The sequence below is a fragment of the Petaurus breviceps genome, unplaced genomic scaffold (assembly GCF_028583685.1).
Source record: "Petaurus breviceps papuanus isolate PSGF00001 unplaced genomic scaffold, PetGlider_PUasm1.0 209, whole genome shotgun sequence".
Classification (NCBI taxonomy): Eukaryota; Metazoa; Chordata; class Mammalia; order Diprotodontia; family Petauridae; genus Petaurus; species Petaurus breviceps.
The window spans coordinates 956005-966219 of NW_027185854.1; positions in this window are offsets into that span (position 1 = coordinate 956005).

Sequence of the window (10215 nt, forward strand, 5' to 3'; positions counted from 1 at the left end):
TCCAGGAGGGTTTAGAATCAACTAAAGTAGGTCCCTTGTGGCAGGAGCCTCGTGTGTTCAGCTTGTCTCAGCAAGTCAAGAGTCCCAGCTCCATCTGTCTGTGCAGAAGCGTGCAAATGAATCCAGGGATTCATCACATAACTTTCAGAACTCTCCTGTTTGTCTGCGATTGCTCTGGCCTTTTAGTTTAATGATCTCTTGGTGATGAAATATGTCTTTTTTTTTCTCAGTTTTTATTCTTCTTGATCTTACTTCATGACTGAAAACTATTAGGCACCCCTTCCTTCCCTGGTTTCCGTGACATTCTTTGATCTGGGTTCTTCCCCTACCTTTCTGACTGATCTTTCTCTGGTTCTGAACTCCTCGAATCACTTCTAAGAGTGGGTGTTCTGAACCCTGTGTCCTAGACCCTATGGTAGTCTCCATATATACTCCTTCTGTGGGTGAGTTTATATACTTTCATGAATTTATTCAGTCATTGCCCCAATGCAAATGACTTACAGATCCCTGCCTGCCATTTCAAACTCAACAACTTCAAAGTGAACTTCTTAAATCTTCCCCTCACCCTAAAATCTCTATTTGAATTCACGGCACCAGCAGCTTCCTTATCACTCAAGTTCTAACTTTTGGAGACATCTTTGACTCTCTCTTTTTCCTCACCCTCAATCCCCATATCTAACCAATTGTCATACTTCATCCAAAGCTTTCTTCATAACATCTCTTAATAAGTAACTGTCTCTTTTCATTTAAACTGCCATAATCCTAGTTCAGGGCATCTAGGTGGTACAGTGGATAAAGCACTGGGCCTGGAGTTAGGAGGACCTGAGTTCAAATGTGACCTCAGACATCAGTTGTGTGACCCTGGGCAAGTCACTTAACCTTGTTTGCCTCAGTTTTCTCATCTGTAAAATGAGGTAGAGAAGGAAATGGCAAATCACTCCAGTGTCTTTGCCAAGGAAACCCCAAACGGGGCCACAAAGAGTTAGACAGAACACTACCACCACCACCACTACTTCTAACACCTGGAATGCCTTCCCTTCTCATATCTAACTATTGGATTCATCCCACTCTTTCCAAGCTTATCTCAGCTGCTACATCCTCCAGGAAAGATTCCCAGTTCCCTCTGGATAACAGAGTACCATCCCTCCTCAACTTCTTGTAGATCAGAGTCTTCCTCTCAAGTCTCTGTACCACTTGCTTTCCAGATATCTTGAAGACCCCTTTTAGTTCAAGATCATAGCATTATGCAACTCTGTAGCCTAAGGCAAGCCATTTAACTTCTCACCCTGTGGCTTTATCTGTAAGGCAATCACTTCATAAAGAAAGGAGAAGCATTTTTGATAGAGGGACAGGCAGGTAACTGGTGCTTTGGACTTGAAACGGCCATGAAATGCAATGCAATTACAATTTGTTAAGTACTTACTGTAAGCCAGACACCGTCTAGAAGGTGTGATTAGAGGCAAAACGAAAAGTCCCTGTCTTTAAAAACTTGCATTCTACTAGGGGGAAATGAAAACAAATGAATCAATGCAAAATAAATGGGGTAGGTGATTAACACTAACTTGGTGGGGTGGGGGGGCCAGGAAAGGCCTGGTACAGGAGGTGGGCATTTGTGAAGTGAGCTAGGGATTCCAAGAGAGCAAAACATGAAAATAAAATAGTGATGCTCAGAGTGTGCAAAATCCCTTCCCTTTTTTGGTTTTTAAATGTAAAAACAGAATGGCACCCCTTTTATTGGACGGTATGTGTTTGAAGAGAGGCAGGGTAGTATAGTGCAAAGAGAGCTGGCCTCAGAGCCAAGAAGAACTGGGATCAAGTCCTACTCCTTAGTACTGCGAAGTGGTAGAGTGAACAGAGCCCTGGACCGGGAGTCAGGAGGACCTGAGTTCAATTCCAGCTTCAGACATTACCTAGCTTTATGATCCTGAATAAATTACTTAACCTCTGTCTATTGCTGTTTCTTCATCTGTAAAATAGGGTAGTAACACCTACCTCCCAGGGTTGTAATGAGGATAAAATGAGATTTTTGTAAAACATTTTGCAAATCTTAAAGCACTCTTACTATTATAATATTGACCCTATGATCCTGGACAAGTCATTTAAATGCTTCCAAGGCCCCCTGCCTCTAAGACTATAAATTACAGGGAAGGTATTCTGTATTGTCATAGGGATCTTTCTTTCTGGGAGTTCCCATACCAGTGAAATCATGGGTCCAGACCAAGAAAACAAAATAAAATTTGATGGGATCATTTAGCCCTGAAGAGTTTTGAAAACAAAATAAAATGACAGACAAGATTATTCACAAAGAACTAGACTTTTTCTTCATAGAATGCAGACAGATGTCAACAGGAATGATACCATTTCAAACTATTAGTAAAGATTACTTTTATACAACAGAGAGGGAAAGAGGGAGAGAGGGAGAGAAAATGGCTAGTTTTGTTTTTAATCAAACTATTTTTATTGAGTGCTATAGAAGACAACTGTCAGCAAAATGCCAAAAAGGAAAAAAAAAATCATTTTGATTGTGTATGGAAGTATTGAGATGAGTGAATGGAGACAATCAGATTTAGCCGGATTTTTTTTTTTTAAGACAGAACTTTGTACTTAAAAAAAAAAAAATCAGCAATGAGAGACTCCCCAATGTGCACATCTGTTCCTGATAAAATTTCTTAAGTATGTTTCTAGTTGGCGTCATTTCTCCATCATACACCACAACCCTCAGTGAGGTTACAGAGGGCCTTTGCCCTGGATTTACACAGAGGGCTTGAAGGAAACTCCCTCACATACAATCAGCAATCCACCATGAGAACATAGATAAGCAGCAACATGCAAAATCTGATTAGAAAAAAGGGAGAAATCCATCTGACTTCCTTTTTATTTGCTAATTTGTGGTTGCTTCATAAAACACACACATGCGCACACACACACACCCAACTCAGACGCTCACCAGCTGTGTACCCCAAGCAGGTCCAATCATTTGACCTTTCCTAGCCTCGGTTTCCTCATTTGTAAAATGAGGGGGCTCCACTTGATGGCCTCTTAGGGTCCTGCCAGCTCTAAATTCATGATGCCGTGATTCCCTGCCAAGTCCAAACAAACATTGCATAAATCCCTGACTGTTCTGGTTTCAGGATGTCCAGCACTTGTTCTCAGGTTACTTAGCTCATCCTCTAGGCTAATCTGTATTTCTTCATTGCTCCTTGACCTATGTAGGTTCAGGGCTTCCACTGCCTTTTGCCCTATTTGGAAGCCTGGGAGTATCACACATTAGATCAGTACAGCAAGCACATAGAACACACTGTGCCCTCAGTAATATCTTTAATCCACCTAAATATTCATATACTTGACAATTTTTCTGCCATCTTTCATGCTTTGCCATAACTCATTTTCCTTAGCTATATGTACACCTCCCAAGTTTGTTATAAGTTTGGTTACTCATCCTTGACTTTTCTTCTATGCAGATTTTTTTAAATGATAAGTTATTAACTTGAAATGCATATTATAGCTTCATAGGTAAGCCCAGGGATGAAGTCAAGCTTTCTTTTTCCATTATTGCTTTTCTATTGCTGCAAGTCAATATTGGGCAGTCTAAGCTCTCTCTCTATATATTATTTATATATGAATTAATATATTTGTTATATTATTTATTATAACATATTATATATAATATGTTATACTAAGTATATTGATTAAATATATTAATATAATACTAATATATCATACCAGTGCTCTCATTCATACTTACACATGGGGCAGGAAGGAGAAAGGTGTTCTATTGCTAAACCAGGCTGTTTCTCATGCCTGGGACGCCTTCCTGTCTCTCCTCTCGGAATCCTTACCTGCCTTCAAGGCTCAGCTCAAATGTTACCTTCTAAAAGACGTGATCCTCTTTCCTGATTCTTCACCAGAGGTTGTTAACTCGGGGGTCTGTGAACTTGTTTTTTAAATAATAATACATCTTGATAGTTATATTTCAATATAATTTGTTTCCTTCATAATTCTATGTACACATTTTATTTTATGCATTTAACAACCTTCTGGAAAAGGAGTCATGGGCTTCACCAGGTTGCCAAAGGAGTCTAAAACACACTAAAGAGTCAAGAACCCCTTTTATAATTGTCGGCGTCCCCCTCCCCCAATCACTCTGTATTTGCTTATCTTTATGCATTATGTACTCTCCATTAGAGCGCAAGCTACTTAAAAAAAAGGCTGTTTTCCTTTTTGCTTTTTTTGGGGGGGGCAGGGAGGGAGGGAAGGCAGGGCAATTGGGGTTAAGTGACTTGCCTGAGGTCACACAGCTAGTTTTTGTGTTGTGTCTTGAGGCCTTATTTGAACTCAGGTCCTCCTGACTCCAGGGCCTGTGCTCTGTTCCCTAAGCAACCTAACCTCCCTGCCCTTTTGGTCTTTATAACCCTAGAATCCAGCAAAGAACCTGGCATACAGTAATCATTTAATAAATGCTTGTTGAATGCCTAGTTGGTAGACATCTTTTTGCTTTTTTAAAAATTTGTTTCTCAGCCTATTATTCAGCTCATTTTCTATTTCTGTTTTAGCTCTTTTTATGTCATATCTCATATTTCAGAAAGAAGATGGGACCTGTATGATTCCTTGTTGAAAAGCTTTCTGTAATTTGACACACAGTAATAACCATTTCAGATGATTTCTCCAATAAATACAAAGGTGAAAATGTCCACTTTCCAGAACAGGATGACAATTCTAATATACCATCTATCATCATTAAAAAGCAGCAACCTGCCTTATTAAGAATGCCAGGGTGGGGGCTTAGGGGGAAGTTATAATTGACATTTTTGCCTGTTGTCAGATGGTTTTCTTTTAAGACCACAGACGGCAAAAAAGGAAAGGAGAAAGAAACAATGCATCTGGAAATACTGGCAGACAGTACTGCCTGCCAAATTTGGACAGTTTTTTTTAAAAAAGATAAATAACATTTCAGTGACATTCAGGGCCAAAATTACATAAACAGCAGAAATTACTAAGACATAGACCCCAGAGTTTTGTGGGTCTCAAAACTTTATGCAATCAATATTCTGACATCTACTAACTTTTTTTCACTCAAGTGACCGATGCCAAAAACTGTAAGATATTATCACTGGCGACTTTTGCTCTGATTTTGAAATAAGTTTGAATCTTTGGAACAACCATTTTCCAGTTGCATTTCTGTTTGGGTCTTTAATATGGCAGAAATCAGTACCTTATAAGGAAAAGTGTCATTAAAATGGCTACTTTTAAAGCATCACTTGTAGATGTTTCTATCAACAATCCTGCATATCTAGGCTTAATACATTTCAACAGAAACTATCTCAAACTAAGCAATTTAATCTCCAGGATAAATAACAAACAGAAAAAAAAATCCTGACAATGAAAAATCATTGAAGATGCATAATACATGATGTCAGAACTTGATCTTATTGTTCACCTTTTCCTATAAATGGGTTTTGTGCTTCAGGATTGTGAGTCTATTTTAAGGAGTTATTTGCCATTGGAGAAACGAGACACTTGGTGTCTCTGTGGTGAATAAAACTTTAAGCAGGTGTCTGGGATGGAGAATGGAAGTGACCTTAAGCATAAGGAAAAGGGTGAAGGTTCAGCCTTTGGAAGATTCACATCTGGAAGTTCCATTCATGATCCACATTGGAAGGCTTGTCTCATTTCTGATACACACAGTACCCATTAATTCAGAAGCAAGCTACTTGGCCAGTGGGGGAGCATCGAATCTAATGGAATATGGGGAAAAAAGTAGTGTTTCTGAAGTCATAGGTGCTGAGTGGGAAACCTGGCTTTGGTATTTGCTACCTATGTGACTTTATTTAATCTTTCCTAGATTTCAGTTTCCTCATCTACAAAATGTTGGGATCGTACCAGATGTTTTCTAAGGAGGAGATAAGGCAAGAGAGGAGAAAGGGCAATGTCCCAATGTTCAACAAAAAGGAGAAAAACTGAGTCTGAACTGAAGACCAGTGAGGTTGACTTTCATTCCTGGGAAAATTCAAAATAGATCATTAAAAAGAAGTTTAGTTAATATCTAGTAAAGAAAGTGGTGATTACTAGGAACCATCATAGTCAAGAACAGGTTGTGCCAAGCTAACTTTATTCCCTTTTTTGGAAAGGGTTAGAGGCATCATGATATCATGAATAGAAAACTGAGCTGGAAGGCCTGAGTTCAAATCCTGCCTCTGACACATACTGGCTGTATGACTTTGAACATAACTTCTCCATTTTCTGACCTCCTCCCTAAGACTATAAATGGCAAAGAAGTTGAGTTTCTTCACCTGAGAGTTCCCTGTACCAATGAAGTTCCTGTCTGCATCCCTTCTAACCTGGTAGATCAGGGCATGCTGTTGACATAATTTACCTAGATATTAGTAAAGCATTTCAACTGATCAGAGTATTTATTAAGTACCTACTGTGTTCTATGTACAAAGGATGAAACAATACCAATTCACAAAGACCTTACATTCTAATGGGGGAGTCAAGAATACTTAATGTAAATATTTACAGGATCAGATGAAGAAATACAAACATGCAAAGCAGTTCATTTGATAAAATACCTTACACTATTCTTGTGGAAAATATGGCAATATAAGCTACCATGATCACAGTTAGATTCAGAACTGGTTGTCTGGCCAAAGTCAAAGAAGGGTCATAAATGACTCAATATGAATTGAGCATGGGGAAAGGGTTGCTAGGTGGTGCAGTCAATAGGGCACTAGGTCTGGAGTCAGTTCTGCGTTCAAATCTGGCCTCAGACACTAGTTATGTGACCCTGGGCAAGTCACTGCACCCTGTTTGCCTCGTTTTCTTATCTGTAAAAATGAGCTAGAGAAGGAAAAAGCAGACCACTTGAGGGTCTTTGCCAAGAAAACCCCAAATGGGATCATCAAGAGTCTGAAACAATGGAACAACAGCAATGAACTTACTGGTTGCCCAGTGAAATGCCCGGAGGATCTGGGTTTGAACCTGTGTTCTTTAACATTCTAATCAGTGATTTGGCATACTTATGGAATCTGCAGAGGGCACAAAGCTAGGAGGAAGGAAATAAGTATTTGTTAAGGGTCTGCTCAGTGGCAGACACTGGGCTAAGTGCTTCACGGCTATCTCATTTGATCCTTACCAACTTTGCTATCATTATCCTCATTTTATAATTGGGGAAACTGAGGCAAACTGGGTTGTGGTTTTTTTTTTTTTTCATGACTTGCCCAGGGTCACACAGGTAGTGTGTCTGAGGCCATAGTTGAATTCAAGTTACCTGATTCCAGACCCAGCGCTATCTATCCACTGCCCAACCTAGCTGCTTGAATACCTAAGTAAGCTAACACACCAGATGACTGAAGATAGTAAGATTTTGACAAGCCAGATTATTGGACTGAATCTAATAAGAAATTCAGGAGGGACAGAGGTAAAGTCTTAGACTCAAGCTCAACTTCCCAAGTACAAGATGGAGAAGGTATGGGGAGACGGCATGTCTGAGAGATCTGGGGATTCTAAGAAACCATAAAGTCAGCGGTATTATGGGATATGTACCCCCCCCCTCAAAAAAAGCTAATGCTTTCTCAGTCATAAGGGCATACTTCCAGGAATAAAAAGGGAACAGGTCTATGTTCTGCCTGGGTCAGAGCACACCTGGAACACTGTGTTCTGTTCAGAGGACCACATTTTAAGAAGAGTAGAGAGCTCCCAGAGGAGGAACTTTCTTCTTTTTGTATTCTCGGTGGTTAGCACAGTGCCTGACTCATAGTAGGTGCTTAGTAAATGTTAATTGATTGATTACTATCGATTGAAGTCCAAAGTGGTTCAAGGAATGGGGGTGTTGAGGCTAGAGAAGTGAGGGTGGACAGAGATGATGCACGTGATCGATCTCTTTAAGCATTTGTTGAACTAAGTGCAAGAGATTGGACATGTTCATTTGTCCCCAGATGGGAAAATGAAGAATAAGTGTAAGATGGAGGAAATTTCAGCTTAATGCACCAGGAAACTTCCTCTTAGTGAGAGCCATTGAGAAGTGGAATGGATTGCTTCTGGAGGTAACGGATTTCTCCTCATTGGAGGTCTCCAAGTGGAAGTTGGCTATCACTTGGACATGTTGTAGTGGGTATTCAAATTCTATAATTCTGTCCCTTTGAACTCAAGATTGTATGCATTAATAACAATGTATATCACATTTTAAACAAGGCTTTCCCTTTACCTTAATTTCTATCCTTTCTTATTCATTAATATCCTGTTCTAACAATGACGTCAATGGAAAATTGAAAGAGCACTGGTGAATTTTAAACTTGAAACCCCTACTCAGATTTTGCTCAGTCCCCTGAGGTGGTGGGGAGGTTTTATTTTATCTAAAGCAGCAGTCTTCAAAGGGAAACCATGAGTCCTTGGGGTGCATGGCTTGACCCCCAAAGGGCATGTGATCCATCAGAGAATAGGAAGTTGGTCAAATCCCACACTCCCTCAAATATCCAACAGTGGACTTATCTCCATCACCCTACCCCCTTCAAAGTAGCAGTCCCACACTCCTCCCCCAGTGCTTTGGCCATGTAATCAGGACAGGCAGTCTGTGTGTGACCCAAAGACCTGAAGGGGTAAAACTCACCCCCCTACCGCCATCACAACAACTCAGTGCTCTGAGGCAATGGTCAGTCAGAGCCCCGAATTTTCATTTTGGGGGGTGGAAAAAAATTGCATAGAATGAGCAGGTAGTGAACTGATTTATGACTTTGCCCTCCTAACCTGCTCCTCTTCCAAACAGCCCGATTTCCTCAGAGAACACCACCAGCCTTCTAGCGTTCCCAGTTCACAACTTTCCTATCCCCTTGTTCTCTTCAAAGTTTTATTGCTATTTAGTTATGTCCAACTCTTCATGACCCCATTTGGGGTTTTCTTGGCAAAGATACTGGAGTGGTTTGCTGTTTCTTTCTCCAGTTCATTTTACAGATGAGGAAACTGAGGCAATCAGGGTTAAGTGATTTGCCCAGGGTTACACAGCTAGGAAGTGTAAAATTTTAAAAGGCTGCACCTCTGGTCATTCATGATAAAGTGTAGAGCTAACGGAGTAAGATAATTTTTTTTAGCAAAGGTCACAAGCTGAAAAGATTGTTCTGTTTTAGAGTAAGAGGCCTTGCAAAATTTGTATTTTAAATAAGTTTGTTAATTTCACTTTGTTTTAGAGGCAATTGGGGTTAAATGACTTGCCCAGGGTCACCCAGCTAATAAGTGTCTGAGGCCACATTTGAACTCTAGTCTTGACTCCCAAGTCCTGTATTCTATCTACTATGCCATCTTGCTGCCAACCTCCCAAATGCCAAATCTGATGGCTTTTTCTCAAGCCTCATTCTTCTCTGCTGCCTTTGATAACCACAAACTATCTTCTCTCTCATTCTGCCTATGTAATTCTCTCCACATCACTCATGTGTCATCTATTAAAAAAATAAAAACCTCAAAATTCTCACATCCACATGCTTGAAGAAAAAATTTGGAAACAGAATTTTCTAATCCATTTAAAAATCTTCCATTTGAAGTTTCAAAATATTTTACCATTATCTCACTTTTAGAATTTGTCAATATAGTATATATACATATTTTATAAAATGTGTGTGTGGTGTGTGTATATGTGAGAAAGGAAGGGAATAAGTATTAAGCACCTACTCAAACATTTGTGTAACTGATAAGGCGTGAATAAAAATATCTGGAGATCATTGGTTTAGTGTTAGCCTTTTCTTTAACTCTTTGTTGTCCCTTACCTTGTTCTGCAGTAAACATCCCTAAGGTCCAACGCATCTTTCCTATTCTGTGCTTTGGAAAATCTCCTGTATTTAATTTGCATTTCACGAACCATCAAGTGTATTTCAGCCAATTTTACTTTCTATTCCCCGTCCCCTCTCCCCCCATCAAATTAATCCCAGATATTTTTGGAGTGCTCAAAATAACAAAAAGCTCAATTTAACAAACGTGTAGCTTTTTTATTCATTCAACAGCTATTTATTGAGTCTGTGGGTTTTATTTTAGGGACAGGCCTTGCTTCAAGTCTGAATCTTCTGTGCCCTTGAAAAAGAGCAACCTCCTGCTTCTGAAAAATGCCTCAAAAACGTGAGTGAAGAAATGAACGAAATCCTCATCACTGCAACCTGCTGCCTGACTAAAGGGAGGCTCACAGGAAAAAGGCAGCAGGGGCAAGTACCCTTCACTTCCAATAAATAGTCCAGC